The sequence below is a fragment of the Ranitomeya variabilis genome, chromosome 3 (assembly GCF_051348905.1).
Source record: "Ranitomeya variabilis isolate aRanVar5 chromosome 3, aRanVar5.hap1, whole genome shotgun sequence".
NCBI lineage: Eukaryota > Metazoa > Chordata > Amphibia > Anura > Dendrobatidae > Ranitomeya > Ranitomeya variabilis.
The window spans coordinates 376,228,280-376,253,354 of record NC_135234.1 but is presented as its reverse complement, the minus strand read 5'-3'; the positions used below and the strand labels follow the sequence as shown (position 1 = coordinate 376,253,354).

Below are 25,075 nucleotides of genomic sequence, written 5' to 3'. Positions count from 1 at the left end.
CAGAGCTTCCAGAGTTTCTGGAAAATGTCTTCCCTGCGGCAATCTTTTGCTATGTCTCCACAGTGGGTTTCGGTTGTAGGCCTTGGTGCGGCCCAAGTGGCAAACCATTTCTGATCATCGCTTCTCGGCCAAATGGCTCAAGATCAAGCGTAGTGTCTGTTCTTAACTGATACGTCCCCTATTTGGGGACCATATATTAAATGGATTTTTGGAATAGGGAGCTGGAAATGGAGCTTGCTTTGTCACACGGAACCTTCACGTGCTGTCACAATGGGGATGGAGGGTGTGGTTATGCAGATTCGAAACGCTTTGTGCACAGCTTGAACACACGCACACCGCAGAACTGTCATCTACAGAGCTTCCAGAGTTTCTGGAAAATGTCTTCCCTGCGGCAATCTTTTGCTAAGTCTCCACAGTGGGTTTCGGTTGTAGGCCTTGGTGCGGCCCAAGTGGCAAACCATTTCTGATCATCGCTTCTCGGCCAAATGGCTCAAGATCAAGCGTAGAGTCTGTTCTTATCTGATACGTCCCCTATTTGGGGACCATATATTAAATGGATTTTTGGAATAGGATGCTGGAAATGGAGCTTGCTTTGTCGCACGGAACCTTCACGTGCTGTCACAATGGGGATGGAGGGTGTGGTTATGCAGATTCAAAACGCGTTGTACACAGCTTGAACACACGCACACCGCAGAACTGTCATCTACAGAGCTTCCAGAGTTTCTGGAAAATGTCTTCCCTGCGGCAATCTTTTGCTATGTCTCCACAGTGGGTTTCGGTTGTAGGCCTTGGTGCGGCCCAAATGGCAAACCATTTCTGATCATCGCTTCTCGGCCAAATGGCTCAAGATCAAGCGTAGAGTCTGTTCTTATCTGATACGTCCCCTATTTGGGGACCATATATTAAATGGATTTTTGGAATAGGGAGCTGGCAATGGAGCTTGCTTTGTCGCACGGAACCTTCACGTGCTGTCACAATGGGGATGGAGGGTGTGGTTATGCAGATTCAAAACGCGTTGTGCACAGCTTGAACACATGCACACCGCAGAACTGTCATCTACAGAGCTTCCAGAGTTTCTGGAAAATGTCTTCCCTGCGGCAATCTTTTGCTATGTCTCCACAGTGGGTTTCGGTTGTAGGCCTTGGTGCGGCCCAAGTGGCAAACCATTTCTGATCATCGCTTCTCGGCCAAATGGCTCAAGATCAAGCGTAGTGTCTGTTCTTATCTGATACGTCCCCTATTTGGGGACCATATATTAAATAGATTTTTGGAATAGGGAGTTGGAAATGGAGCTTGCTTTGTCGCACGGAACCTTCACGTGCTGTCACAATGGGGATGGAGGGTGTGGTTATGCAGATTCAAAACGCGTTGTGCACAGCTTGAACACACGCACACCGCAGAACTATCATCTACAGAACTTCCAGAGTTTCTGGAAAATGTCTTCCCTGCGGCAATCTTTTGCTATGTCTCCACAGTGGGTTTCGGTTGTAGGCCTTGGTGCGGCCCAAGTGGCAAACCATTTCTGATCATCGTTTCTCGGCCAAATGGCTCAAGATCAAGCGTAGTGTCTGTTCTTATCTGATACGTCCCCTATTTGGGGACCATATATTAAATAGATTTTTGGAATAGGGAGCTGGAAATGGAGCTTGCTTTGTCGCACGGAACCTTCACGTGCTGTCACAATGGGGATGGAGGGTGTGGTTATGCAGATTCAAAATGCGTTGTCCACAGCTTGAACACACGCACACCGCAGAACTGTCATCTACAGAGCTTCCAGGGTTTCTGGAAAATGTCTTCCCTGCGGCAATCTTTTGCTATGTCGCCACAGTGGGTTACGGTTGTAGGCCTTGGTGAGGCCTAAGTGGCAAACCATTTCTGATCATCGCTTCTCGGCCAAATGGCTCAAGATCAAGCGTAGTGTCTGTTCTTATCTGATACGTCCCCTATTTGGGGACCATATATTAAATGGATTTTTGGAATACGGAGCTGGAAATGGAGCTTGCTTCGTCGGACGGAACCTTCACATGCTGTCACAATGGGGATGGAGGGTGTGGTTATGCAGATTCAAAACGCGTTGTGCACAGCTTGAACACACGCACACCGCAGAACTGTCATCGACAGAGCTTCCAGAGTTTCTGGAAAATGTCTTCCCTGCGGCAATCTTTTGCTATGTCTCCACAGTGGGTTTCGGTTGTAGGCCTTGGTGCGGCCCAAGTGGCAAACCATTTCTGATCATCGCTTCTCGGCCAAATGGCTCAAGATCAAGCGTAGTGTCTGTTCTTATCTGATACGTCCCCTATTTGGGGACCATATATTAAATAGATTTTTGGAATAGGGAGTTGGAAATGGAGCTTGCTTTGTCGCACGGAACCTTCACGTGCTGTCACAATGGGGATGGAGGGTGTGGTTATGCAGATTCAAAACGCGTTGTGCACAGCTTGAACACACGCACACCGCAGAACTATCATCTACAGAACTTCCAGAGTTTCTGGAAAATGTCTTCCCTGCGGCAATCTTTTGCTATGTCTCCACAGTGGGTTTCGGTTGTAGGCCTTGGTGCGGCCCAAGTGGCAAACCATTTCTGATCATCGCTTCTCGGCCAAATGGCTCAAGATCAAGCGTAGTGTCTGTTCTTATCTGATACGTCCCCTATTTGGGGACCATATATTAAATAGATTTTTGGAATAGGGAGCTGGAAATGGAGCTTGCTTTGTCGCACGGAACCTTCATGTGCTGTCACAATGGGGATGGAGGGTGTGGTTATGCAGATTCAAAACGCGTTGTGCACAGCTTGAACACACGCACACCGCAGAACTGTCATCGACAGAGCTTCCAGAGTTTCTGGAAAATGTCTTCCCTGCGGCAATCTTTTGCTATGTCTCCACAGTGGGTTTCGGTTGTAGGCCTTGGTGCGGCCCAAGTGGCAAACCATTTCTGATCATCGCTTCTTGGCCAAATGGCTCAAGATCAAGCGTAGTGTCTGCTCTTATCTGATATGTCCCCTATTTGGGGACCATATATTAAATAGATTTTTGGAATAGGGAGCTGGAAATGGAGCTTGCTTTGTCGCACGGAACCTTCACGTGCTGTCACAATGGGGATGGAGGGTGTGGTTATGCAGATTCAAAACGCGTTGTGCACAGCTTGAACACACGCACACCGCAGAACTATCATCTACAGAACTTCCAGAGTTTCTGGAAAATGTCTTCCCTGCGGCAATCTTTTGCTATGTCTCCACAGTGGGTTTCGGTTGTAGGCCTTGGTGCGGCCCAAGTGGCAAACCATTTCTGATCATCGCTTCTCGGCCAAATGGCTCAAGATCAAGCGTAGTGTCTGTTCTTATCTGATACGTCCCCTATTTGGGGACCATATATTAAATAGATTTTTGGAATAGGGAGTTGGAAATGGAGCTTGCTTTGTCGCACGGAACCTTCACGTGCTGTCACAATGGGGATGGAGGGTGTGGTTATGCAGATTCAAAACGCGTTGTGCACAGCTTGAACACACGCACACCGCAGAACTATCATCTACAGAACTTCCAGAGTTTCTGGAAAATGTCTTCCCTGCGGCAATCTTTTGCTATGTCTCCACAGTGGGTTTCGGTTGTAGGCCTTGGTGCGGCCCAAGTGGCAAACCATTTCTGATCATCGCTTCTCGGCCAAATGGCTCAAGATCAAGCGTAGTGTCTGTTCTTATCTGATACGTCCCCTATTTGGGGACCATATATTAAATAGATTTTTGGAATAGGGAGCTGGAAATGGAGCTTGCTTTGTCGCACGGAACCTTCATGTGCTGTCACAATGGGGATGGAGGGTGTGGTTATGCAGATTCAAAACGCGTTGTGCACAGCTTGAACACACGCACACCGCAGAACTGTCATCGACAGAGCTACCAGAGTTTCTGGAAAATGTCTTCCCTGCGGCAATCTTTTGCTATGTCTCCACAGTGGGTTTCGGTTGTAGGCCTTGGTGCGGCCCAAGTGGCAAACCATTTCTGATCATCGCTTCTTGGCCAAATGGCTCAAGATCAAGCGTAGTGTCTGCTCTTATCTGATATGTCCCCTATTTGGGGACCATATATTAAATAGATTTTTGGAATAGGGAGCTGGAAATGGAGCTTGCTTTGTCGCACGGAACCTTCACGTGCTGTCACAATGGGGATGGAGGGTGTGGTTATGCAGATTCAAAACACGTTGTGCACAGCTTGAACACACGCACACCGCAGAACTATCATCTACAGAACTTCCAGAGTTTCTGGAAAATGTCTTCCCTGCGGCAATCTTTTGCTATGTCTCCACAGTGGGTTTCAGTTGTAGGCCTTGGTGTGGCCCAAGTGGCAAACCATTTCTGATCATCGCTTCTCGGCCAAATGGCTCAAGATCAAGTGTAGTGTCTGTTCTTATCTGATACGTCCCCTATTTGGGGACCATATATTAAATAGATTTTTGGAATAGGGAGCTGGAAATGGAGCTTGCTTTGCCGCACGGAACCTTCACGTGCTGTCACAATGGGGATGGAGGGTGTGGTTATGCAGATTCAAAACGCGTTGTGCACAGCTTGAACACACGCACACCGCAGAACTGTCATCTACAGAGCTTCCAGAGTTTCTGGAAAATGTCTTCCCTGCGGCAATCTTTTGCTATGTCTCCACAGTGGGTTTCGGTTGTAGGCCTTGGTGTGGCCCAAGTGACAAACCATTTCTGATCATCGCTTCTCGGCCAAATGGCTCAAGATCAAGCGTAGTGTCTGTTCTTATCTGATACGTCCCCTATTTGGGGACCATATATTAAATGGATTTTTGGAATAGGGAGCTGGAAATGGAGCTTGCTTCGTCGCACGGAACCTTCACGTGCTGTCACAATGGGGATGGAGGGTGTGGTTATGCAGATTCAAAACGCGTTGTGCACAGCTTGAACACACGCACACCACAGAACTGTCATCGACAGAGCTTCCAGAGTTTCTGGAAAATGTCTTCCCTGCGGCAATCTTTTGCTATGTCTCCACAGTGGGTTTCGGTTGTAGGCCTTGGTGCGGCCCAAGTGGCAAACCATTTCTGATCATCGCTTCTCGGCCAAATGGCTCAAGATCAAGCGTAGTGTCTGTTCTTATCTGATACGTCCCCTATTTGGGGACCATATATTAAATGGATTTTTGGAATAGGGAGCTGGAAATGGAGCTTGCTTTGTCACACGGAACCTTCACGTGCTGTCACAATGGGGATGGAGGGTGTGGTTATGCAGATTCGAAACGCTTTGTGCACAGCTTGAACACACGCACACCGCAGAACTGTCATCTACAGAGCTTCCAGAGTTTCTGGAAAATGTCTTCCCTGCGGCAATCTTTTGCTAAGTCTCCACAGTGGGTTTCGGTTGTAGGCCTTGGTGCGGCCCAAGTGGCAAACCATTTCTGATCATCGCTTCTCGGCCAAATGGCTCAAGATCAAGCGTAGAGTCTGTTCTTATCTGATACGTCCCCTATTTGGGGACCATATATTAAATGGATTTTTGGAATAGGATGCTGGAAATGGAGCTTGCTTTGTCGCACGGAACCTTCACGTGCTGTCACAATGGGGATGGAGGGTGTGGTTATGCAGATTCAAAACGCGTTGTACACAGCTTGAACACACGCACACCGCAGAACTGTCATCTACAGAGCTTCCAGAGTTTCTGGAAAATGTCTTCCCTGCGGCAATCTTTTGCTATGTCTCCACAGTGGGTTTCGGTTGTAGGCCTTGGTGCGGCCCAAATGGCAAACCATTTCTGATCATCGCTTCTCGGCCAAATGGCTCAAGATCAAGCGTAGAGTCTGTTCTTATCTGATACGTCCCCTATTTGGGGACCATATATTAAATGGATTTTTGGAATAGGGAGCTGGCAATGGAGCTTGCTTTGTCGCACGGAACCTTCACGTGCTGTCACAATGGGGATGGAGGGTGTGGTTATGCAGATTCAAAACGCGTTGTGCACAGCTTGAACACATGCACACCGCAGAACTGTCATCTACAGAGCTTCCAGAGTTTCTGGAAAATGTCTTCCCTGCGGCAATCTTTTGCTATGTCTCCACAGTGGGTTTCGGTTGTAGGCCTTGGTGCGGCCCAAGTGGCAAACCATTTCTGATCATCGCTTCTCGGCCAAATGGCTCAAGATCAAGCGTAGTGTCTGTTCTTATCTGATACGTCCCCTATTTGGGGACCATATATTAAATAGATTTTTGGAATAGGGAGTTGGAAATGGAGCTTGCTTTGTCGCACGGAACCTTCACGTGCTGTCACAATGGGGATGGAGGGTGTGGTTATGCAGATTCAAAACGCGTTGTGCACAGCTTGAACACACGCACACCGCAGAACTATCATCTACAGAACTTCCAGAGTTTCTGGAAAATGTCTTCCCTGCGGCAATCTTTTGCTATGTCTCCACAGTGGGTTTCGGTTGTAGGCCTTGGTGCGGCCCAAGTGGCAAACCATTTCTGATCATCGCTTCTCGGCCAAATGGCTCAAGATCAAGCGTAGTGTCTGTTCTTATCTGATACGTCCCCTATTTGGGGACCATATATTAAATAGATTTTTGGAATAGGGAGCTGGAAATGGAGCTTGCTTTGTCGCACGGAACCTTCATGTGCTGTCACAATGGGGATGGAGGGTGTGGTTTTGCAGATTCAAAACGCGTTGTGCACAGCTTGAACACACGCACACCGCAGAACTGTCATCGACAGAGCTTCCAGAGTTTCTGGAAAATGTCTTCCCTGCGGCAATCTTTTGCTATGTCTCCACAGTGGGTTTCGGTTGTAGGCCTTGGTGCGGCCCAAGTGGCAAACCATTTCTGATCATCGCTTCTTGGCCAAATGGCTCAAGATCAAGCGTAGTGTCTGCTCTTATCTGATATGTCCCCTATTTGGGGACCATATATTAAATAGATTTTTGGAATAGGGAGCTGGAAATGGAGCTTGCTTTGTCGCACGGAACCTTCACGTGCTGTCACAATGGGGATGGAGGGTGTGGTTATGCAGATTCAAAACGCGTTGTGCACAGCTTGAACACACGCACACCGCAGAACTATCATCTACAGAACTTCCAGAGTTTCTGGAAAATGTCTTCCCTGCGGCAATCTTTTGCTATGTCTCCACAGTGGGTTTCGGTTGTAGGCCTTGGTGCGGCCCAAGTGGCAAACCATTTCTGATCATCGCTTCTCGGCCAAATGGCTCAAGATCAAGCGTAGTGTCTGTTCTTATCTGATACGTCCCCTATTTGGGGACCATATATTAAATAGATTTTTGGAATAGGGAGTTGGAAATGGAGCTTGCTTTGTCGCACGGAACCTTCACGTGCTGTCACAATGGGGATGGAGGGTGTGGTTATGCAGATTCAAAACGCGTTGTGCACAGCTTGAACACACGCACACCGCAGAACTATCATCTACAGAACTTCCAGAGTTTCTGGAAAATGTCTTCCCTGCGGCAATCTTTTGCTATGTCTCCACAGTGGGTTTCGGTTGTAGGCCTTGGTGCGGCCCAAGTGGCAAACCATTTCTGATCATCGCTTCTCGGCCAAATGGCTCAAGATCAAGCGTAGTGTCTGTTCTTATCTGATACGTCCCCTATTTGGGGACCATATATTAAATAGATTTTTGGAATAGGGAGCTGGAAATGGAGCTTGCTTTGTCGCACGGAACCTTCATGTGCTGTCACAATGGGGATGGAGGGTGTGGTTATGCAGATTCAAAACGCGTTGTGCACAGCTTGAACACACGCACACCGCAGAACTGTCATCGACAGAGCTTCCAGAGTTTCTGGAAAATGTCTTCCCTGCAGCAATCTTTTGCTATGTCTCCACAGTGGGTTTCGGTTTTAGGCCTTGGTGCGGCCCAAGTGGCAACCCATTTCTGATCATCGCTTCTCGGCCAAATGGCTCAAGTTTAAGCGTAGTGTCTGTTCTTATCTGATACGTCCCCTATTTGGGGACCATATATTAAATGGATTTTTGGAATAGGGAGCTGGAAATGGAGCTTGCTTTGTCACACGGAACCTTCACGTGCTGTCACAATGGGGATGGAGGGTGTGGTTATGCAGATTCAAAACGCGTTGTGCACAGCTTGAACACACGCACACCGCAGAACTGTCATCTACAGAGCTTCCAGAGTTTTTGGAAAATGTCTTCCCTGCGGCAATCTTTTGCTATGTCTCCACAGTGGGTTTCGGTTGTAGGCCTTGGTGCGGCCCAAGTGGCAAACCATTTCTGATCATCGCTTCTCGGCCAAATGGCTCAAGATCAAGTGTAGTGTCTGTTCTTATCTGATACGTCCCCTATTTGGGGACCATATATTAAATAGATTTTTGGAATAGGGAGCTGGAAATGGAGCTTGCTTTGTCGCACGGAACCTTCACGTGCTGTCACAATGGGGATGGAGGGTGTGGTTATGCAGATTCAAAACGCGTTGTGCACAGCTTGAACACACGCACACCGCAGAACTGTCATCTACAGAGCTTCCAGAGTTTCTGGAAAATGTCTTCCCTGCGGCAATCTTTTGCTATGTCTCCACAGTGGGTTTCGGTTGTAGGCCTTGGTGTGGCCCAAGTGGCAAACCATTTCTGATCATCGCTTCTCGGCCAAATGGCTCAAGATCAAGCGTAGTGTCTGTTCTTATCTGATACGTCCCCTATTTGGGGACCATATATTAAATGGATTTTTGGAATAGGGAGCTGGAAATGGAGCTTGCTTCGTCGCACGGAACCTTCACGTGCTGTCACAATGGGGATGGAGGGTGTGGTTATGCAGATTCAAAACGCGTTGTGCACAGCTTGAACACACGCACACCACAGAACTGTCATCGACAGAGCTTCCAGAGTTTCTGGAAAATGTCTTCCCTGCGGCAATCTTTTGCTATGTCTCCACAGTGGGTTTCGGTTGTAGGCCTTGGTGCGGCCCAAGTGGCAAACCATTTCTGATCATCGCTTCTCGGCCAAATGGCTCAAGATCAAGCGTAGTGTCTGTTCTTATCTGATACGTCCCCTATTTGGGGACCATATATTAAATGGATTTTTGGAATAGGGAGCTGGAAATGGAGCTTGCTTTGTCACACGGAACCTTCACGTGCTGTCACAATGGGGATGGAGGGTGTGGTTATGCAGATTCGAAACGCGTTGTGCACAGCTTGAACACACGCACACCGCAGAACTGTCATCTACAGAGCTTCCAGAGTTTCTGGAAAATGTCTTCCCTGCGGCAATCTTTTGCTAAGTCTCCACAGTGGGTTTCGGTTGTAGGCCTTGGTGCGGCCCAAGTGGCAAACCATTTCTGATCATCGCTTCTCGGCCAAATGGCTCAAGATCAAGCGTAGAGTCTGTTCTTATCTGATACGTCCCCTATTTGGGGACCATATATTAAATGGATTTTTGGAATAGGATGCTGGAAATGGAGCTTGCTTTGTCGCACGGAACCTTCACGTGCTGTCACAATGGGGATGGAGGGTGTGGTTATGCAGATTCAAAACGCGTTGTGCACAGCTTGAACACACGCACACCGCAGAACTGTCATCTACAGAGCTTCCAGAGTTTCTGGAAAATGTCTTCCCTGCGGCAATCTTTTGCTATGTCTCCACAGTGGGTTTCGGTTGTAGGCCTTGGTGCGGCCCAAATGGCAAACCATTTCTGATCATCGCTTCTCGGCCAAATGGCTCAAGATCAAGCGTAGAGTCTGTTCTTATCTGATACGTCCCCTATTTGGGGACCATATATTAAATGGATTTTTGGAATAGGGAGCTGGCAATGGAGCTTGCTTTGTCGCACGGAACCTTCACGTGCTGTCACAATGGGGATGGAGGGTGTGGTTATGCAGATTCGAAACGCGTTGTATACAGCTTGAACACACGCACACCGCAGAACTGTCATCTACAGAGCTTCCAAAGTTTCTGGAAAATGTCTTCCCTGCGGCAATCTTTTGCTATGTCTCCACAGTGGGTTTCGGTTGTAGGCCTTGGTGCGGCCCAAGTGGCAAACCATTTCTGATCATCGCTTCTCGGCCAAATGGCTCAAGATCAAGCGTAGAGTCTGTTCTTATCTGATACGTCCCCTATTTGGGGACCATATATTAAATGGATTTTTGGAATAGGGAGCTGGAAATGGAGCTTGCTTTGTCGCACGGAACCTTCACGTGCTGTCACAATGGGGATGGAGGGTGTGGTTATGCAGATTCAAAACGCGTTGTGCACAGCTTGAACACACGCACACCGCAGAACTGTCATCTACAGAGCTTCCAGAGTTTCTGGAAAATGTCTTCCCTGCGGCAATCTTTTGCTATGTCTCCACAGTGGGTTTCGGTTGTAGGCCTTGGTGCGGCCCAAGTGGCAAACCATTTCTGATCATCGCTTCTCGGCCAAATGGCTCAAGATCAAGCGTAGTGTCTGTTCTTATCTGATACGTACCCTATTTGGGGACCATATATTAAATAGATTTTTGGAATAGGGAACTGGAAATGGAGCTTGCTTTGTCGCACGGAACCTTCACTTGCTGTCACAATGGGGATGGAGGGTGTGGTTATGCAGATTCAAAACGCGTTGTGCACAGCTTGAACACACGCACACCGCAGAACTGTCATCTACAGAACTTCCAGAGTTTCTGGAAAATGTCTTCCCTGCGGCAATCTTTTGCTATGTCTCCACAGTGGGTTTCGGTTGTAGGCCTTGGTGCGGCCCAAGTGGCACACCATTTCTGATCATCGCTTCTCGGCCAAATGGCTCAAGATCAAGCGTAGTGTCTGTTCTTATCTGATACGTCCCCTATTTGGGGACCATATATTAAATGGATTTTTGGAATAGGGAGCTGGAAATGGAGCTTGCTTTGTCGCACGGAACCTTCACGTGCTGTCACAATGGGGATGGAGGGTGTGGTTATGCAGATTCAAAACGCGTTGTGCACAGCTTGAACACACGCACACCGCAGAACTGTCATCTACAGAGCTTCCAGAGTTTCTGGAAAATGTCTTCCCTGCGGCAATCTTTTGCTATGTCTCCACAGTGGGTTTCAGTTGTAGGCCTTGGGGCGGCCCAAGTGGCAAACCATTTCTGATCATCGCTTCTCGGCCAAATGGCTCAAGATCAAGCGTAGTGTCTGTTCTTCTCGGATACGTCCCCTATTTGGGGACCATATATTAAATGGATTTTTGGAATAGGGAGCTGGAAATGGAGCTTGCTTTGTCACACGGAACCTTCACGTGCTGTCACAATGGGGATGGAGGGTGTGATTATGCAGATTCAAAACGCGTTGTGCACAGCTTGAACACACGCACACCGCAGAACTGTCATCGACAAAGCTTCCAGAGTTTCTGGAAAATGTCTTCCCTGCGGCAATCTTTTGCTATGTCTCCACAGTGGGTTTCGGTTGTAGGCCTTGGTGCGGCCCAAGTGGCAAACCATTTCTGATCATCGTTTCTCGGCCAAATGGCTCAAGATCAAGCGTAGTGTCTGTTCTTATCTGATACGTCCCCTATTTGGGGACCATATATTAAATAGATTTTTGGAATAGGGAGCTGGAAATGGAGCTTGCTTTGTCGCACAGAACCTTCACGTGCTGTCACAATGAGGATGGAGGGTGTGGTTATGCAGATTCAAAATGCGTTGTGCACAGCTTGAACACACGCACACCGCAGAACTGTCATCTACAGAGCTTCCAGGGTTTCTGGAAAATGTCTTCCCTGCGGCAATCTTTTGCTATGTCTCCACAGTGGGTTACGGTTGTAGGCCTTGGTGAGGCCTAAGTGGCAAACCATTTCTGATCATCGCTTCTCGGCCAAATGGCTCAAGATCAAGCGTAGTGTCTGTTCTTATCTGATACGTCCCCTATTTGGGGACCATATATTAAATGGATTTTTGGAAAACGGAGCTGGAAATGGAGCTTGCTTCGTCGGACGGAACCTTCACATGCTGTCACAATGGGGATGGAGGGTGTGGTTATGCAGATTCAAAACGCGTTGTGCACAGCTTGAACACACGCACACCGCAGAACTGTCATCGACAGAGCTTCCAGAGTTTCTGGAAAATGTCTTCCCTGCGGCAATCTTTTGCTATGTCTCCACAGTGGGTTTCGGTTGTAGGCCTTGGTGCGGCCCAAGTGGCAAACCATTTCTGATCATCGCTTCTTGGCCAAATGGCTCAAGATCAAGCGTAGTGTCTGCTCTTATCTGATATGTCCCCTATTTGGGGACCATATATTAAATAGATTTTTGGAATAGGGAGCTGGAAATGGAGCATGCTTTGTCGCACGGAACCTTCACGTGCTGTCACAATGGGGATGGAGGGTGTGGTTATGCAGATTCAAAACGCGTTGTGCACAGCTTGAACACACGCACACCGCAGAACTATCATCTACAGAACCTCCAGAGTTTCTGGAAAATGTCTTCCCTGCGGCAATCTTTTGCTATGTCTCCACAGTGGGTTTCGGTTGTAGGCCTTGGTGCGGCCCAAGTGGCAAACCATTTCTGATCATCGCTTCTCGGCCAAATGGCTCAAGATCAAGCGTAGTGTCTGTTCTTATCTGATACGTCCCCTATTTGGGGACCATATATTAAATGGATTTTTGGAATAGGGAGCTGGAAATGGAGCTTGCTTTGTCACACGGAACCTTCACGTGCTGTCACAATGGGGATGGAGGGTGTGGTTATGCAGATTCAAAACGCGTTGTGCACAGCTTGAACACACGCACACTGCAGAACTGTCATCGACAGAGCTTCCAGAGTTTCTGGAAAATGTCTTCCCTGCGGCAATCTTTTGCTATGTCTCCACAGTGGGTTTCGGTTGTAGGCCTTGGTGCGGCCCAAGTGGCAAACCATTTCTGATCATCGCTTCTCGGCCAAATGGCTCAAGATCAAGCGTAGTGTCTGTTCTTATCTGATACGTCCCCTATTTGGGGACCATATATTAAATAGATTTTTGGAATAGGGAGCTGGAAATGGAGCTTGCTTTGTCGCACGGAACCTTCACGTGCTGTCACAATGGGGATGGAGGGTGTGGTTATGCAGATTCAAAACGCGTTGTGCACAGCTTGAACACACGCACACCGCAGAACTGTCATCGACAGAGCTTCCAGAGTTTCTGGAAAATGTCTTCCCTGCGGCAATCTTTTGCTATGTCTCCACAGTGGGTTTCGGTTTTAGGCCTTGGTGCGGCCCACGTGGCAAACCATTTCTGATCATCGCTTCTCGGCCAAATGGCTCAAGATCAAGCGTAGTGTCTGTTCTTATCTGATACGTCCCCTATTTGGGGACCATATATTAAATGGATTTTTGGAATAGGGAGCTGGAAATGGAGCTTGCTTTGTCACACGGAACCTTCACGTGCTGTCACAATGGGGATGGAGGGTGTGGTTATGCAGATTCAAAACGCGTTGTGCACAGCTTGAACACACGCACACCGCAGAACTGTCATCTACAGAGCTTCCAGAGTTTTTGGAAAATGTCTTCCCTGCGGCAATCTTTTGCTATGTCTCCACAGTGGGTTACGGTTGTAGGCCTTGGTGAGGCCTAAGTGGCAAACCATTTCTGATCATCGCTTCTCGGCCAAATGGCTCAAGATCAAGCGTAGTGTCTGTTCTTATCTGATACGTCCCCTATTTGGGGACCATATATTAAATGGATTTTTGGAAAACGGAGCTGGAAATGGAGCTTGCTTCGTCGGACGGAACCTTCACATGCTGTCACAATGGGGATGGAGGGTGTGGTTATGCAGATTCAAAACGCGTTGTGCACAGCTTGAACACACGCACACCGCAGAACTGTCATCGACAGAGCTTCCAGAGTTTCTGGAAAATGTCTTCCCTGCGGCAATCTTTTGCTATGTCTCCACAGTGGGTTTCGGTTGTAGGCCTTGGTGCGGCCCAAGTGGCACACCATTTCTGATCATCGCTTCTCGGCCAAATGGCTCAAGATCAAGCGTAGTGTCTGTTCTTATCTGATACGTCCCCTATTTGGGGACCATATATTAAATGGATTTTTGGAATAGGGAGCTGGAAATGGAGCTTGCTTTGTCGCACGGAACCTTCACGTGCTGTCACAATGGGGATGGAGGGTGTGGTTATGCAGATTCAAAACGCGTTGTGCACAGCTTGAACACACGCACACCGCAGAACTGTCATCTACAGAGCTTCCAGAGTTTCTGGAAAATGTCTTCCCTGCGGCAATCTTTTGCTATGTCTCCACAGTGGGTTTCAGTTGTAGGCCTTGGGGCGGCCCAAGTGGCAAACCATTTCTGATCATCGCTTCTCGGCCAAATGGCTCAAGATCAAGCGTAGTGTCTGTTCTTCTCGGATACGTCCCCTATTTGGGGACCATATATTAAATGGATTTTTGGAATAGGGAGCTGGAAATGGAGCTTGCTTTGTCACACGGAACCTTCACGTGCTGTCACAATGGGGATGGAGGGTGTGATTATGCAGATTCAAAACGCGTTGTGCACAGCTTGAACACACGCACACCGCAGAACTGTCATCGACAAAGCTTCCAGAGTTTCTGGAAAATGTCTTCCCTGCGGCAATCTTTTGCTATGTCTCCACAGTGGGTTTCGGTTGTAGGCCTTGGTGCGGCCCAAGTGGCAAACCATTTCTGATCATCGTTTCTCGGCCAAATGGCTCAAGATCAAGCGTAGTGTCTGTTCTTATCTGATACGTCCCCTATTTGGGGACCATATATTAAATAGATTTTTGGAATAGGGAGCTGGAAATGGAGCTTGCTTTGTCGCACAGAACCTTCACGTGCTGTCACAATGAGGATGGAGGGTGTGCTTATGCAGATTCAAAATGCGTTGTGCACAGCTTGAACACACGCACACCGCAGAACTGTCATCTACAGAGCTTCCAGGGTTTCTGGAAAATGTCTTCCCTGCGGCAATCTTTTGCTATGTCTCCACAGTGGGTTACGGTTGTAGGCCTTGGTGAGGCCTAAGTGGCAAACCATTTCTGATCATCGCTTCCCGGCCAAATGGCTCAAGATCAAGCGTAGTGTCTGTTCTTATCTGATACGTCCCCTATTTGGGGACCATATATTAAATGGATTTTTGGAAAACGGAGCTGGAAATGGAGCTTGCTTCGTCGGACGGAACCTTCACATGCTGTCACAATGGGGATGGAGGGTGTGGTTATGCAGATTCAAAACGCGTTGTGCACAGCTTGAACACACGCACACCGCAGAACTGTCATCGACAGAGCTTCCAGAGTTTCTGGAAAATGTCTTCCCTGCGGCAATCTTTTGCTATGTCTCCACAGTGGGTTTCGGTTGTAGGCCTTGGTGCGGCCCAAGTGGCAAACCATTTCTGATCATCGCTTCTTGGCCAAATGGCTCAAGATCAAGCGTAGTGTCTGCTCTTATCTGATATGTCCCCTATTTGGGGACCATATATTAAATAGATTTTTGGAATAGGGAGCTGGAAATGGAGCATGCTTTGTCGCACGGAACCTTCACGTGCTGTCACAATGGGGATGGAGGGTGTGGTTATGCAGATTCAAAACGCGTTGTGCACAGCTTGAACACACGCACACCGCAGAACTATCATCTACAGAACCTCCAGAGTTTCTGGAAAATGTCTTCCCTGCGGCAATCTTTTGCTATGTCTCCACAGTGGGTTTCGGTTGTAGGCCTTGGTGCGGCCCAAGTGGCAAACCATTTCTGATCATCGCTTCTCGGCCAAATGGCTCAAGATCAAGCGTAGTGTCTGTTCTTATCTGATACGTCCCCTATTTGGGGACCATATATTAAATGGATTTTTGGAATAGGGAGCTGGAAATGGAGCTTGCTTTGTCACACGGAACCTTCACGTGCTGTCACAATGGGGATGGAGGGTGTGGTTATGCAGATTCAAAACGCGTTGTGCACAGCTTGAACACACGCACACTGCAGAACTGTCATCGACAGAGCTTCCAGAGTTTCTGGAAAATGTCTTCCCTGCGGCAATCTTTTGCTATGTCTCCACAGTGGGTTTCGGTTGTAGGCCTTGGTGCGGCCCAAGTGGCAAACCATTTCTGATCATCGCTTCTCGGCCAAATGGCTCAAGATCAAGCGTAGTGTCTGTTCTTATCTGATACGTCCCCTATTTGGGGACCATATATTAAATAGATTTTTGGAATAGGGAGCTGGAAATGGAGCTTGCTTTGTCGCACGGAACCTTCACGTGCTGTCACAATGGGGATGGAGGGTGTGGTTATGCAGATTCAAAACGCGTTGTGCACAGTTTGAACACACGCACACCGCAGAACTGTCATCGACAGAGCTTCCAGAGTTTCTGGAAAATGTCTTCCCTGCGGCAATCTTTTGCTATGTCTCCACAGTGGGTTTCGGTTTTAGGCCTTGGTGCGGCCCACGTGGCAAACCATTTCTGATCATCGCTTCTCGGCCAAATGGCTCAAGATCAAGCGTAGTGTCTGTTCTTATCTGATACGTCCCCTATTTGGGGACCATATATTAAATGGATTTTTGGAATAGGGAGCTGGAAATGGAGCTTGCTTTGTCACACGGAACCTTCACGTGCTGTCACAATGGGGATGGAGGGTGTGGTTATGCAGATTCAAAACGCGTTGTGCACAGCTTGAACACACGCACACCGCAGAACTGTCATCTACAGAGCTTCCAGAGTTTTTGGAAAATGTCTTCCCTGCGGCAATCTTTTGCTATGTCTCCACAGTGGGTTACGGTTGTAGGCCTTGGTGAGGCCTAAGTGGCAAACCATTTCTGATCATCGCTTCTCGGCCAAATGGCTCAAGATCAAGCGTAGTGTCTGTTCTTATCTGATACGTCCCCTATTTGGGGACCATATATTAAATGGATTTTTGGAAAACGGAGCTGGAAATGGAGCTTGCTTCGTCGGACGGAACCTTCACATGCTGTCACAATGGGGATGGAGGGTGTGGTTATGCAGATTCAAAACGCGTTGTGCACAGCTTGAACACACGCACACCGCAGAACTGTCATCGACAGAGCTTCCAGAGTTTATGGAAAATGTCTTCCCTGCGGCAATCTTTTGCTATGTCTCCACAGTGGGTTTCGGTTGTAGGCCTTGGTGCGGCCCAAGTGGCAAACCATTTCTGATCATCGCTTCTTGGCCAAATGGCTCAAGATCAAGCGTAGTGTCTGCTCTTATCTGATATGTCCCCTATTTGGGGACCATATATTAAATAGATTTTTGGAATAGGGAGCTGGAAATGGAGCATGCTTTGTCGCACGGAACCTTCACGTGCTGTCACAATGGGGATGGAGGGTGTGGTTATGCAGATTCAAAACGCGTTGTGCACAGCTTGAACACACGCACACCGCAGAACTATCATCTACAGAACCTCCAGAGTTTCTGGAAAATGTCTTCCCTGCGGCAATCTTTTGCTATGTCTCCACAGTGGGTTTCGGTTGTAGGCCTTGGTGCGGCCCAAGTGGCAAACCATTTCTGATCATCGCTTCTCGGCCAAATGGCTCAAGATCAAGCGTAGTGTCTGTTCTTATCTGATACGTCCCCTATTTGGGGACCATATATTAAATGGATTTTTGGAATAGGGAGCTGGAAATGGAGCTTGGTTTGTCACACGGAACCTTCACGTGCTGTCACAATGGGGATGGAGGGTGTGGTTATGCAGATTCAAAACGCGTTGTGCACAGCTTGAACACACGCACACTGCAGAACTGTCATCGACAGAGCTTCCAGAGTTTCTGGAAAATGTCTTCCCTGCGGCAATCTTTTGCTATGTCTCCACAGTGGGTTTCTGTTGTAGGCCTTGGTGCGGCCCAAGTGGCAAACCATTTCTGATCATCGCTTCTCGGCCAAATGGCTCAAGATCAAGCGTAGTGTCTGTTCTTATCTGATACGTCCCCTATTTGGGGACCATATATTAAATAGATTTTTGGAATAGGGAGCTGGAAATGGAGCTTGCTTTGTCGCACGGAACCTTCACGTGCTGTCACAATGGGGATGGAGGGTGTGGTTATGCAGATTCAAAACGCGTTGTGCACAGCTTGAACACACGCACACCGCAGAACTGTCATCGACAGAGCTTCCAGAGTTTCTGGAAAATGTCTTCCCTGCGGCAATCTTTTGCTATGTCTCCACAGTGGGTTTCGGTTTTAGGCCTTGGTGCGGCCCAAGTGGCAAACCATTTCTGATCATCGCTTCTCGGCCAAATGGCTCAAGATCAAGCGTAGTGTCTGTTCTTATCTGATACGTCCCCTATTTGGGGACCATATATTAAATGGATTTTTGGAATAGGGAGCTGGAAATGGAGCTTGCTTTGTCACACGGAACCTTCACGTGCTGTCACAATGGGGATGGAGGGTGTGGTTATGCAGATTCAAAACGCGTTGTGCACAGCTTGAACACACGCACACCGCAGAACTGTCATCTACAGAGCTTCCAGAGTTTTTGGAAAATGTCTTCCCTGCGGCAATCTTTTGCTATGTCTCCACAGTGGGTTTCGGTTGTAGGCCTTGGTGCGGCCCAAGTGGCAAACCATTTCTGATCATCGCTTCTCGGCCAAATGGCTCAAGATCAAGCGTAGTGTCTGTTCTTATCTGATGCGTCCCCTATTTGGGGACCATATATTAAATGGATTTTTGGAAAACGGAGCTGGAAATGGAGCTTGCTTCGTCGGACGGAACCTTCACATGCTGTCACAATGGGGATGGAGGGTGTGGTTATGCAGATTCAAAACGCGTTGTGCACAGCTTGAACACACGCACACCGCAGAACTGTCATCTACAGAGCTTCCAGAGTTTTTGGAAAATGTCTTCCCTGCGGCAATCTTTTGCTATGTCTCCACAGTGGGTTTCGGTTGTAGGCCTTGGTGCGGCCCAAGTGGCAAACCATTTCTGATCATCGCTTCTCGGCCAAATGGCTCAAGATCAAGCGTAGTGTCTGTTCTTATCTGATACGTCCCCTATTTGGGGACCATATATTAAATGGATTTTTGGAAAACGGAGCTGGAAATGGAGCTTGCTTCGTCGGACGGAACCTTCACATGCTGTCACAATGGGGATGGAGGGTGTGGTTATGCAGATTCAAAACGCGTTGTGCACAGCTTGAACACACGCACACCGCAGAACTGTCATCGACAGAGCTTCCAGAGTTTCTGGAAAATGTCTTCCCTGCGGCAATCTTTTGCTATGTCTCCACAGTGGGTTTCGGTTGTAGGCCTTGGTGCGGCCCAAGTGGCAAACCATTTCTGATCATCGCTTCTTGGCCAAATGGCTCAAGATCAAGCGTAGTGTCTGCTCTTATCTGATATGTCCCCTATTTGGGGACCATATATTAAATAGATTTTTGGAATAGGGAGCTGGAAATGGAGCTTGCTTTGTCGCACGGAACCTTCACGTGCTGTCACAATGGGGATGGAGGGTGTGGTTATGCAGATTCAAAACGCGTTGTGCACAGCTTGAACACGCGCACACCGCAGAACTATCATCTACAGAACTTCCAGAGTTTCTGGAAAATGTCTTCCCTGCGGCAATCTTTTGCTATGTCTCCACAGTGGGTTTCGGTTGTAGGCCTTGGTGCGGCCCAAGTGGCAAACCATTTCTGATCATCGCTTCTCGGCCAAATGGCTCAAGATCAAGCGTAGTGTCTGTTCTTATCTGATACGTCCCCTATTTGGGGACCATATATTAAATGGATTTTTGGAATAGGGAGCTGGAAATGGAGCTTGCTTTGTCACACGGAACCTTCACGTGCTGTCACAATGGGGATGGAGGGTGTGGTTATGCAGATTCAAAACGCGTTGTGCACAGCTTGAACACACGCACACCGCAGAACTATCATCTACAGAACTTCCAGAGTTTCTGGAAAATGTCTTCCCTGCGGCAATCTTTTGCTATGTCTCCACAGTGGGTTTCGGTTGTAGGCCTTGGTGCGGCCCAAGTGGCAAACCATTTCTGATCATCGCTTCTCGGCCAAATGGCTCAAGATCAAGCGTAGTGTCTGTTCTTATCTGATACGTCCCCTATTTGGGGACCATATATTAAATAGATTTTTGGAATAGGGAGCTGGAAATGGAGCTTGCTTTGTCGCACGGAACCTTCACGTGCTGTCACAATGGGGATGGAGGGTGTGGTTATGCAGATTCAAAACGCGTTGTGCACAGCTTGAACACACGCACACCGCAGAACTGTCATCGACAGAGCTTCCAGAGTTTCTGGAAAATGTCTTCCCTGCGGCAATCTTTTGCTATGTCTCCACAGTGGGTTTCGGTTTTAGGCCTTGGTGCGGCCCAAGTGGCAAACCATTTCTGATCATCGCTTCTCGGCCAAATGGCTCAAGATCAAGCGTAGTGTCTGTTCTTATCTGATACGTCCCCTATTTGGGGACCATATATTAAATGGATTTTTGGAATAGGGAGCTGGAAATGGAGCTTGCTTTGTCACACGGAACCTTCACGTGCTGTCACAATGGGGATGGAGGGTGTGGTTATGCAGATTCAAAACGTGTTGTGCACAGCTTGAACACACGCACACCGCAGAACTGTCATCTACAGAGCTTCCAGAGTTTTTGGAAAATGTCTTCCCTGCGGCAATCTTTTGCTATGTCTCCACAGTGGGTTTCGGTTGTAGGCCTTGGTGCGGCCCAAGTGGCAAACCATTTCTGATCATCGCTTCTCGGCCAAATGGCTCAAGATCAAGCGTAGTGTCTGTTCTTATCTGATACGTCCCCTATTTGGGGACCATATATTAAATAGATTTTTGGAATAGGGAGCTGGAAATGGAGCTTGCTTTGTCACACGGAACCTTCACGTGCTGTCACAATGGGGATGGAGGGTGTGGTTATGCAGATTCAAAACGCGTTGTGCACTGCTTGAACACACGCACACCGCAGAACTGTCATCTACAGAGCTTCCAGAGTTTTTGGAAAATGTCTTCCCTGCGGCAATCTTTTGCTATGTCTCCACAGTGGGTTTCGGTTGTAGGCCTTGGTGCGGCCCAAGTGGCAAACCATTTCTGATCATCGCTTCTCGGCCAAATGGCTCAAGATCAAGTGTAGTGTCTGTTCTTATCTGATACGTCCCCTATTTGGGGACCATATATTAAATAGATTTTTGGAATAGGGAGCTGGAAATGGAGCTTGCTTTGTCGCACGGAACCTTCACGTGCTGTCACAATGGGGATGGAGGGTGTGGTTATGCAGATTCAAAACGCGTTGTGCACAGCTTGAACACACGCACACCGCAGAACTGTCATCTACAGAGCTTCCAGAGTTTCTGGAAAATGTCTTCCCTGCGGCAATCTTTTGCTATGTCTCCACAGTGGGTTTCGGTTGTAGGCCTTGGTGTGGCCCAAGTGGCAAACCATTTCTGATCATCGCTTCTCGGCCAAATGGCTCAAGATCAAGCGTAGTGTCTGTTCTTATCTGATACGTCCCCTATTTGGGGACCATATATTAAATGGATTTTTGGAATAGGGAGCTGGAAATGGAGCTTGCTTCGTCGCACGGAACCTTCACGTGCTGTCACAATGGGGATGGAGGGTGTGGTTATGCAGATTCAAAACGCGTTGTGCACAGCTTGAACACACGCACACCGCAGAACTGTCATCTACAGAGCTTCCAGAGTTTCTGGAAAATGTCTTCCCTGCGGCAATCTTTTGCTATGTCTCCACAGTGGGTTTCAGTTGTAGGCCTTGGTGCGGCCCAAGTGGCAAACCATTTCTGATCATCGCTTCTCGGCCAAATGGCTCAAGATCAAGCGTAGTGTCTGTTCTTATCTGATACGTCCCCTATTTGGGGACCATATATTAAATTGATTTTTGGAATAGGGAGCTGGAAATGGAGCTTGCTTTGTCACACGGAACCTTCACGTGCTGTCACAATGGGGATGGAGGGTGTGGTTATGCAGATTCGAAACGCGTTGTGCACAGCTTGAACACACGCACACCGCAGAACTGTCATCTACAGAGCTTCCAGAGTTTCTGGAAAATGTCTTCCCTGCGGCAATCTTTTGCTAAGTCTCCACAGTGGGTTTCGGTTGTAGGCCTTGGTGCGGCCCAAGTGGCAAACCATTTCTGATCATCGCTTCTCGGCCAAATGGCTCAAGATCAAGCGTAGAGTCTGTTCTTATCTGATACGTCCCCTATTTGGGGACCATATATTAAATGGATTTTTGGAATAGGATGCTGGAAATGGAGCTTGCTTTGTCGCACGGAACCTTCACGTGCTGTCACAATGGGGATGGAGGGTGTGGTTATGCAGATTCAAAACGCGTTGTGCACAGCTTGAACACACGCACACCGCAGAACTGTCATCTACAGAGCTTCCAGAGTTTCTGGAAAATGTCTTCCCTGCGGCAATCTTTTGCTATGTCTCCACAGTGGGTTTCGGTTGTAGGCCTTGGTGCGGCCCAAATGGCGAACCATTTCTGATCATCGCTTCTCGGCCAAATGGCTCAAGATCAAGCGTAGTGTCTGTTCTTATCTGATACGTCCCCTATTTGGGGACCATATATTAAATAGATTTTTGGAATAGGGAGCTGGAAATGGAGCTTGCTTTGTCGCACGGAACCTTCACGTGCTGTCACAATGGGGATGGAGGGTGTGGTTATGCAGATTCAAAACGCGTTGTGCACAGCTTGAACACACGCACACCGCAGAACTGTCATCTACAGAGCTTCCAGAGTTTCTGGAAAATGTCTTCCCTGCGGCAATCTTTTGCTATGTCTCCACAGTGGGTTTCGGTTGTAGGCCTTGGTGCGGCCCAAGTGGCAAACCATTTCTGATCATCGCTTCTCGGCCAAATGGCTCAAGATCAAGCGTAGTGTCTGTTCTTATCTGATACGTCCCCTATTTGGGGACCATATATTAAATAGATTTTTGGAATAGGGAGCTGGAAATGGAGCTTGCTTTGTCGCATGGAACCTTCACGTGCTGTCACAATGGGGATGGAGGGTGTGGTTATGCAGATTCAAAACGCATTGTGCACAGCTTGTTTCCACAGTGGGTTTCGGTTGTAGGCCTTGGTGCGGCCCAAGTGGCAAACCATTTCTGATCATCGCTTCTCGGCCAAATGGCTCAAGATCAAGCGTAGTGTCTGTTCTTATCTGATACGTCCCCTATTTGGGGACCATATATTAAATAGATTTTTGGAATAGGGAGTTGGAAATGGAGCTTGCTTTGTCGCACGGAACCTTCACGTGCTGTCACAATGGGGATGGAGGGTGTGGTTATGCAGATTCAAAACGCGTTGTGCACAGCTTGAACACACGCACACCGCAGAACTATCATCTACAGAACTTCCAGAGTTTCTGGAAAATGTCTTCCCTGCGGCAATCTTTTGCTATGTCTCCACAGTGGGTTTCGGTTGTAGGCCTTGGTGCGGCCCAAGTGGCAAACCATTTCTGATCATCGCTTCTCGGCCAAATGGCTCAAGATCAAGCGTAGTGTCTGTTCTTATCTGATACGTCCCCTATTTGGGGACCATATATTAAATAGATTTTTGGAATAGGGAGCTGGAAATGGAGCTTGCTTTGTCGCACGGAACCTTCATGTGCTGTCACAATGGGGATGGAGGGTGTGGTTATGCAGATTCAAAACGCGTTGTGCACAGCTTGAACACACGCACACCGCAGAACTGTCATCGACAGAGCTTCCAGAGTTTCTGGAAAATGTCTTCCCTGCGGCAATCTTTTGCTATGTCTCCACAGTGGGTTTCGGTTTTAGGCCTTGGTGCGGCCCAAGTGGCAACCCATTTCTGATCATCGCTTGTCGGCCAAATGGCTCAAGTTTAAGCGTAGTGTCTGTTCTTATCTGATACGTCCCCTATTTGGGGACCATATATTAAATGGATTTTTGGAATAGGGAGCTGGAAATGGAGCTTGCTTTGTCACACGGAACCTTCACGTGCTGTCACAATGGGGATGGAGGGTGTGGTTATGCAGATTCAAAACGCGTTGTGCACAGCTTGAACACACGCACACCGCAGAACTGTCATCTACAGAGCTTCCAGAGTTTTTGGAAAATGTCTTCCCTGCGGCAATCTTTTGCTATGTCTCCACAGTGGGTTTCGGTTGTAGGCCTTGGTGCGGCCCAAGTGGCAAACCATTTCTGATCATCGCTTCTCGGCCAAATGGCTCAAGATCAAGTGTAGTGTCTGTTCTTATCTGATACGTCCCCTATTTGGGGACCATATATTAAATAGATTTTTGGAATAGGGAGCTGGAAATGGAGCTTGCTTTGTCGCACGGAACCTTCACGTGCTGTCACAATGGGGATGGAGGGTGTGGTTATGCAGATTCAAAACGCGTTGTGCACAGCTTGAACACACGCACACCGCAGAACTGTCATCTACAGAGCTTCCAGAGTTTCTGGAAAATGTCTTCCCTGCGGCAATCTTTTGCTATGTCTCCACAGTGGGTTTCGGTTGTAGGCCTTGGTGTGGCCCAAGTGGCAAACCATTTCTGATCATCGCTTCTCGGCCAAATGGCTCAAGATCAAGCGTAGAGTCTGTTCTTATCTGATACGTCCCCTATTTGGGGACCATATATTAAATGGATTTTTGGAATAGGATGCTGGAAATGGAGCTTGCTTTGTCGCACGGAACCTTCACGTGCTGTCACAATGGGGATGGAGGGTGTGGTTATGCAGATTCAAAACGCGTTGTGCACAGCTTGAACACACGCACACCGCAGAACTGTCATCTACAGAGCTTCCAGAGTTTCTGGAAAATGTCTTCCCTGCGGCAATCTTTTGCTATGTCTCCACAGTGGGTTTCGGTTGTAGGCCTTGGTGCGGCCCAAATGGCAAACCATTTCTGATCATCGCTTCTCGGCCAAATGGCTCAAGATCAAGCGTAGAGTCTGTTCTTATCTGATACGTCCCCTATTTGGGGACCATATATTAAATGGATTTTTGGAATAGGGAGCTGGCAATGGAGCTTGCTTTGTCGCACGGAACCTTCACGTGCTGTCACAATGGGGATGGAGGGTGTGGTTATGCAGATTCGAAACGCGTTGTATACAGCTTGAACACACGCACACCGCAGAACTGTCATCTACAGAGCTTCCAGAGTTTCTGGAAAATGTCTTCCCTGCGGCAATCTTTTGCTATGTCTCCACAGTGGGTTTCGGTTGTAGGCCTTGGTGCGGCCCAA

The 25,075-nt window shown here is 48.2% G+C and overlaps 1 non-coding gene and 70 pseudogenes across 1 annotated transcript; all 71 read left to right on the top strand.

Annotated features, from left to right (window-relative positions):
* The first annotated feature begins 116 nt into the window (after positions 1-116).
* On the top strand, positions 117-292 carry LOC143762834 (U2 spliceosomal RNA; annotated as a pseudogene).
* Positions 293-469: 177 nt separating this feature from the next.
* Positions 470-645, top strand: LOC143761928 (U2 spliceosomal RNA; annotated as a pseudogene).
* A 177-nt stretch (positions 646-822) lies between these two features.
* LOC143762144 (U2 spliceosomal RNA) lies at positions 823-998 on the top strand (annotated as a pseudogene).
* A 177-nt stretch (positions 999-1,175) lies between these two features.
* On the top strand, positions 1,176-1,351 carry LOC143760347 (U2 spliceosomal RNA; annotated as a pseudogene).
* A 177-nt stretch (positions 1,352-1,528) lies between these two features.
* Positions 1,529-1,704, top strand: LOC143760717 (U2 spliceosomal RNA; annotated as a pseudogene).
* Positions 1,705-1,881: 177 nt separating this feature from the next.
* Positions 1,882-2,059, top strand: LOC143759446 (U2 spliceosomal RNA; annotated as a pseudogene).
* Positions 2,060-2,234: 175 nt separating this feature from the next.
* On the top strand, positions 2,235-2,410 carry LOC143760346 (U2 spliceosomal RNA; annotated as a pseudogene).
* A 177-nt stretch (positions 2,411-2,587) lies between these two features.
* On the top strand, positions 2,588-2,763 carry LOC143818912 (U2 spliceosomal RNA; annotated as a pseudogene).
* A 177-nt stretch (positions 2,764-2,940) lies between these two features.
* On the top strand, positions 2,941-3,116 carry LOC143762012 (U2 spliceosomal RNA; annotated as a pseudogene).
* A 177-nt stretch (positions 3,117-3,293) lies between these two features.
* Positions 3,294-3,469, top strand: LOC143760345 (U2 spliceosomal RNA; annotated as a pseudogene).
* Positions 3,470-3,646: 177 nt separating this feature from the next.
* On the top strand, positions 3,647-3,822 carry LOC143818911 (U2 spliceosomal RNA; annotated as a pseudogene).
* Positions 3,823-3,999: 177 nt separating this feature from the next.
* Positions 4,000-4,175, top strand: LOC143762011 (U2 spliceosomal RNA; annotated as a pseudogene).
* Positions 4,176-4,352: 177 nt separating this feature from the next.
* On the top strand, positions 4,353-4,528 carry LOC143759737 (U2 spliceosomal RNA; annotated as a pseudogene).
* Positions 4,529-4,705: 177 nt separating this feature from the next.
* LOC143818716 (U2 spliceosomal RNA) lies at positions 4,706-4,881 on the top strand (annotated as a pseudogene).
* A 177-nt stretch (positions 4,882-5,058) lies between these two features.
* LOC143761098 (U2 spliceosomal RNA) lies at positions 5,059-5,234 on the top strand (annotated as a pseudogene).
* Positions 5,235-5,411: 177 nt separating this feature from the next.
* On the top strand, positions 5,412-5,587 carry LOC143761927 (U2 spliceosomal RNA; annotated as a pseudogene).
* Positions 5,588-5,764: 177 nt separating this feature from the next.
* Positions 5,765-5,940, top strand: LOC143762143 (U2 spliceosomal RNA; annotated as a pseudogene).
* Positions 5,941-6,117: 177 nt separating this feature from the next.
* On the top strand, positions 6,118-6,293 carry LOC143760344 (U2 spliceosomal RNA; annotated as a pseudogene).
* Positions 6,294-6,470: 177 nt separating this feature from the next.
* LOC143762966 (U2 spliceosomal RNA) lies at positions 6,471-6,646 on the top strand (annotated as a pseudogene).
* A 177-nt stretch (positions 6,647-6,823) lies between these two features.
* LOC143762010 (U2 spliceosomal RNA) lies at positions 6,824-6,999 on the top strand (annotated as a pseudogene).
* A 177-nt stretch (positions 7,000-7,176) lies between these two features.
* LOC143760343 (U2 spliceosomal RNA) lies at positions 7,177-7,352 on the top strand (annotated as a pseudogene).
* Positions 7,353-7,529: 177 nt separating this feature from the next.
* On the top strand, positions 7,530-7,705 carry LOC143818910 (U2 spliceosomal RNA; annotated as a pseudogene).
* A 177-nt stretch (positions 7,706-7,882) lies between these two features.
* On the top strand, positions 7,883-8,058 carry LOC143763118 (U2 spliceosomal RNA; annotated as a pseudogene).
* A 177-nt stretch (positions 8,059-8,235) lies between these two features.
* On the top strand, positions 8,236-8,411 carry LOC143761604 (U2 spliceosomal RNA; annotated as a pseudogene).
* Positions 8,412-8,588: 177 nt separating this feature from the next.
* Positions 8,589-8,764, top strand: LOC143818715 (U2 spliceosomal RNA; annotated as a pseudogene).
* A 177-nt stretch (positions 8,765-8,941) lies between these two features.
* Positions 8,942-9,117, top strand: LOC143761097 (U2 spliceosomal RNA; annotated as a pseudogene).
* A 177-nt stretch (positions 9,118-9,294) lies between these two features.
* On the top strand, positions 9,295-9,470 carry LOC143761882 (U2 spliceosomal RNA; annotated as a pseudogene).
* A 177-nt stretch (positions 9,471-9,647) lies between these two features.
* On the top strand, positions 9,648-9,823 carry LOC143762142 (U2 spliceosomal RNA; annotated as a pseudogene).
* Positions 9,824-10,000: 177 nt separating this feature from the next.
* LOC143761590 (U2 spliceosomal RNA) lies at positions 10,001-10,176 on the top strand (annotated as a pseudogene).
* Positions 10,177-10,353: 177 nt separating this feature from the next.
* Positions 10,354-10,530, top strand: LOC143762268 (U2 spliceosomal RNA; annotated as a pseudogene).
* Positions 10,531-10,706: 176 nt separating this feature from the next.
* Positions 10,707-10,882, top strand: LOC143760034 (U2 spliceosomal RNA; annotated as a pseudogene).
* Positions 10,883-11,059: 177 nt separating this feature from the next.
* LOC143762675 (U2 spliceosomal RNA) lies at positions 11,060-11,238 on the top strand (annotated as a pseudogene).
* Positions 11,239-11,412: 174 nt separating this feature from the next.
* LOC143760207 (U2 spliceosomal RNA) lies at positions 11,413-11,588 on the top strand (annotated as a pseudogene).
* Positions 11,589-11,765: 177 nt separating this feature from the next.
* On the top strand, positions 11,766-11,943 carry LOC143759528 (U2 spliceosomal RNA; annotated as a pseudogene).
* A 175-nt stretch (positions 11,944-12,118) lies between these two features.
* Positions 12,119-12,294, top strand: LOC143762781 (U2 spliceosomal RNA; annotated as a pseudogene).
* A 177-nt stretch (positions 12,295-12,471) lies between these two features.
* On the top strand, positions 12,472-12,647 carry LOC143761096 (U2 spliceosomal RNA; annotated as a pseudogene).
* A 177-nt stretch (positions 12,648-12,824) lies between these two features.
* LOC143759747 (U2 spliceosomal RNA) lies at positions 12,825-13,000 on the top strand (annotated as a pseudogene).
* A 177-nt stretch (positions 13,001-13,177) lies between these two features.
* On the top strand, positions 13,178-13,353 carry LOC143761095 (U2 spliceosomal RNA; annotated as a pseudogene).
* A 177-nt stretch (positions 13,354-13,530) lies between these two features.
* Positions 13,531-13,708, top strand: LOC143759527 (U2 spliceosomal RNA; annotated as a pseudogene).
* Positions 13,709-13,883: 175 nt separating this feature from the next.
* Positions 13,884-14,059, top strand: LOC143760033 (U2 spliceosomal RNA; annotated as a pseudogene).
* Positions 14,060-14,236: 177 nt separating this feature from the next.
* LOC143762674 (U2 spliceosomal RNA) lies at positions 14,237-14,415 on the top strand (annotated as a pseudogene).
* A 174-nt stretch (positions 14,416-14,589) lies between these two features.
* LOC143818961 (U2 spliceosomal RNA) lies at positions 14,590-14,765 on the top strand (annotated as a pseudogene).
* Positions 14,766-14,942: 177 nt separating this feature from the next.
* LOC143762347 (U2 spliceosomal RNA) lies at positions 14,943-15,120 on the top strand (annotated as a pseudogene).
* A 175-nt stretch (positions 15,121-15,295) lies between these two features.
* On the top strand, positions 15,296-15,471 carry LOC143762780 (U2 spliceosomal RNA; annotated as a pseudogene).
* A 177-nt stretch (positions 15,472-15,648) lies between these two features.
* Positions 15,649-15,824, top strand: LOC143761094 (U2 spliceosomal RNA; annotated as a pseudogene).
* A 177-nt stretch (positions 15,825-16,001) lies between these two features.
* LOC143759746 (U2 spliceosomal RNA) lies at positions 16,002-16,177 on the top strand (annotated as a pseudogene).
* A 177-nt stretch (positions 16,178-16,354) lies between these two features.
* On the top strand, positions 16,355-16,530 carry LOC143761093 (U2 spliceosomal RNA; annotated as a pseudogene).
* Positions 16,531-16,707: 177 nt separating this feature from the next.
* Positions 16,708-16,885, top strand: LOC143759526 (U2 spliceosomal RNA; annotated as a pseudogene).
* Positions 16,886-17,060: 175 nt separating this feature from the next.
* Positions 17,061-17,236, top strand: LOC143762779 (U2 spliceosomal RNA; annotated as a pseudogene).
* A 177-nt stretch (positions 17,237-17,413) lies between these two features.
* Positions 17,414-17,601, top strand: LOC143762932 (U2 spliceosomal RNA). The gene has a single exon (XR_013212284.1). It is a non-coding gene; the product is annotated as a U2 spliceosomal RNA (small nuclear RNA).
* A 165-nt stretch (positions 17,602-17,766) lies between these two features.
* LOC143759745 (U2 spliceosomal RNA) lies at positions 17,767-17,942 on the top strand (annotated as a pseudogene).
* A 177-nt stretch (positions 17,943-18,119) lies between these two features.
* On the top strand, positions 18,120-18,295 carry LOC143761092 (U2 spliceosomal RNA; annotated as a pseudogene).
* A 177-nt stretch (positions 18,296-18,472) lies between these two features.
* On the top strand, positions 18,473-18,650 carry LOC143761541 (U2 spliceosomal RNA; annotated as a pseudogene).
* A 175-nt stretch (positions 18,651-18,825) lies between these two features.
* Positions 18,826-19,003, top strand: LOC143759525 (U2 spliceosomal RNA; annotated as a pseudogene).
* Positions 19,004-19,178: 175 nt separating this feature from the next.
* Positions 19,179-19,354, top strand: LOC143762009 (U2 spliceosomal RNA; annotated as a pseudogene).
* Positions 19,355-19,531: 177 nt separating this feature from the next.
* On the top strand, positions 19,532-19,707 carry LOC143761090 (U2 spliceosomal RNA; annotated as a pseudogene).
* A 177-nt stretch (positions 19,708-19,884) lies between these two features.
* LOC143759744 (U2 spliceosomal RNA) lies at positions 19,885-20,060 on the top strand (annotated as a pseudogene).
* A 177-nt stretch (positions 20,061-20,237) lies between these two features.
* Positions 20,238-20,413, top strand: LOC143761089 (U2 spliceosomal RNA; annotated as a pseudogene).
* Positions 20,414-20,590: 177 nt separating this feature from the next.
* LOC143760680 (U2 spliceosomal RNA) lies at positions 20,591-20,766 on the top strand (annotated as a pseudogene).
* Positions 20,767-20,943: 177 nt separating this feature from the next.
* LOC143761593 (U2 spliceosomal RNA) lies at positions 20,944-21,119 on the top strand (annotated as a pseudogene).
* Positions 21,120-21,296: 177 nt separating this feature from the next.
* Positions 21,297-21,472, top strand: LOC143818714 (U2 spliceosomal RNA; annotated as a pseudogene).
* Positions 21,473-21,649: 177 nt separating this feature from the next.
* On the top strand, positions 21,650-21,825 carry LOC143760230 (U2 spliceosomal RNA; annotated as a pseudogene).
* A 177-nt stretch (positions 21,826-22,002) lies between these two features.
* LOC143761881 (U2 spliceosomal RNA) lies at positions 22,003-22,178 on the top strand (annotated as a pseudogene).
* Positions 22,179-22,355: 177 nt separating this feature from the next.
* On the top strand, positions 22,356-22,531 carry LOC143759743 (U2 spliceosomal RNA; annotated as a pseudogene).
* Positions 22,532-22,708: 177 nt separating this feature from the next.
* Positions 22,709-22,884, top strand: LOC143761334 (U2 spliceosomal RNA; annotated as a pseudogene).
* A 93-nt stretch (positions 22,885-22,977) lies between these two features.
* Positions 22,978-23,153, top strand: LOC143760413 (U2 spliceosomal RNA; annotated as a pseudogene).
* Positions 23,154-23,330: 177 nt separating this feature from the next.
* LOC143818909 (U2 spliceosomal RNA) lies at positions 23,331-23,506 on the top strand (annotated as a pseudogene).
* Positions 23,507-23,683: 177 nt separating this feature from the next.
* On the top strand, positions 23,684-23,859 carry LOC143763181 (U2 spliceosomal RNA; annotated as a pseudogene).
* Positions 23,860-24,036: 177 nt separating this feature from the next.
* Positions 24,037-24,212, top strand: LOC143761582 (U2 spliceosomal RNA; annotated as a pseudogene).
* A 177-nt stretch (positions 24,213-24,389) lies between these two features.
* Positions 24,390-24,565, top strand: LOC143761880 (U2 spliceosomal RNA; annotated as a pseudogene).
* Positions 24,566-24,742: 177 nt separating this feature from the next.
* LOC143762141 (U2 spliceosomal RNA) lies at positions 24,743-24,918 on the top strand (annotated as a pseudogene).
* Positions 24,919-25,075: the final 157 nt, after the last annotated feature.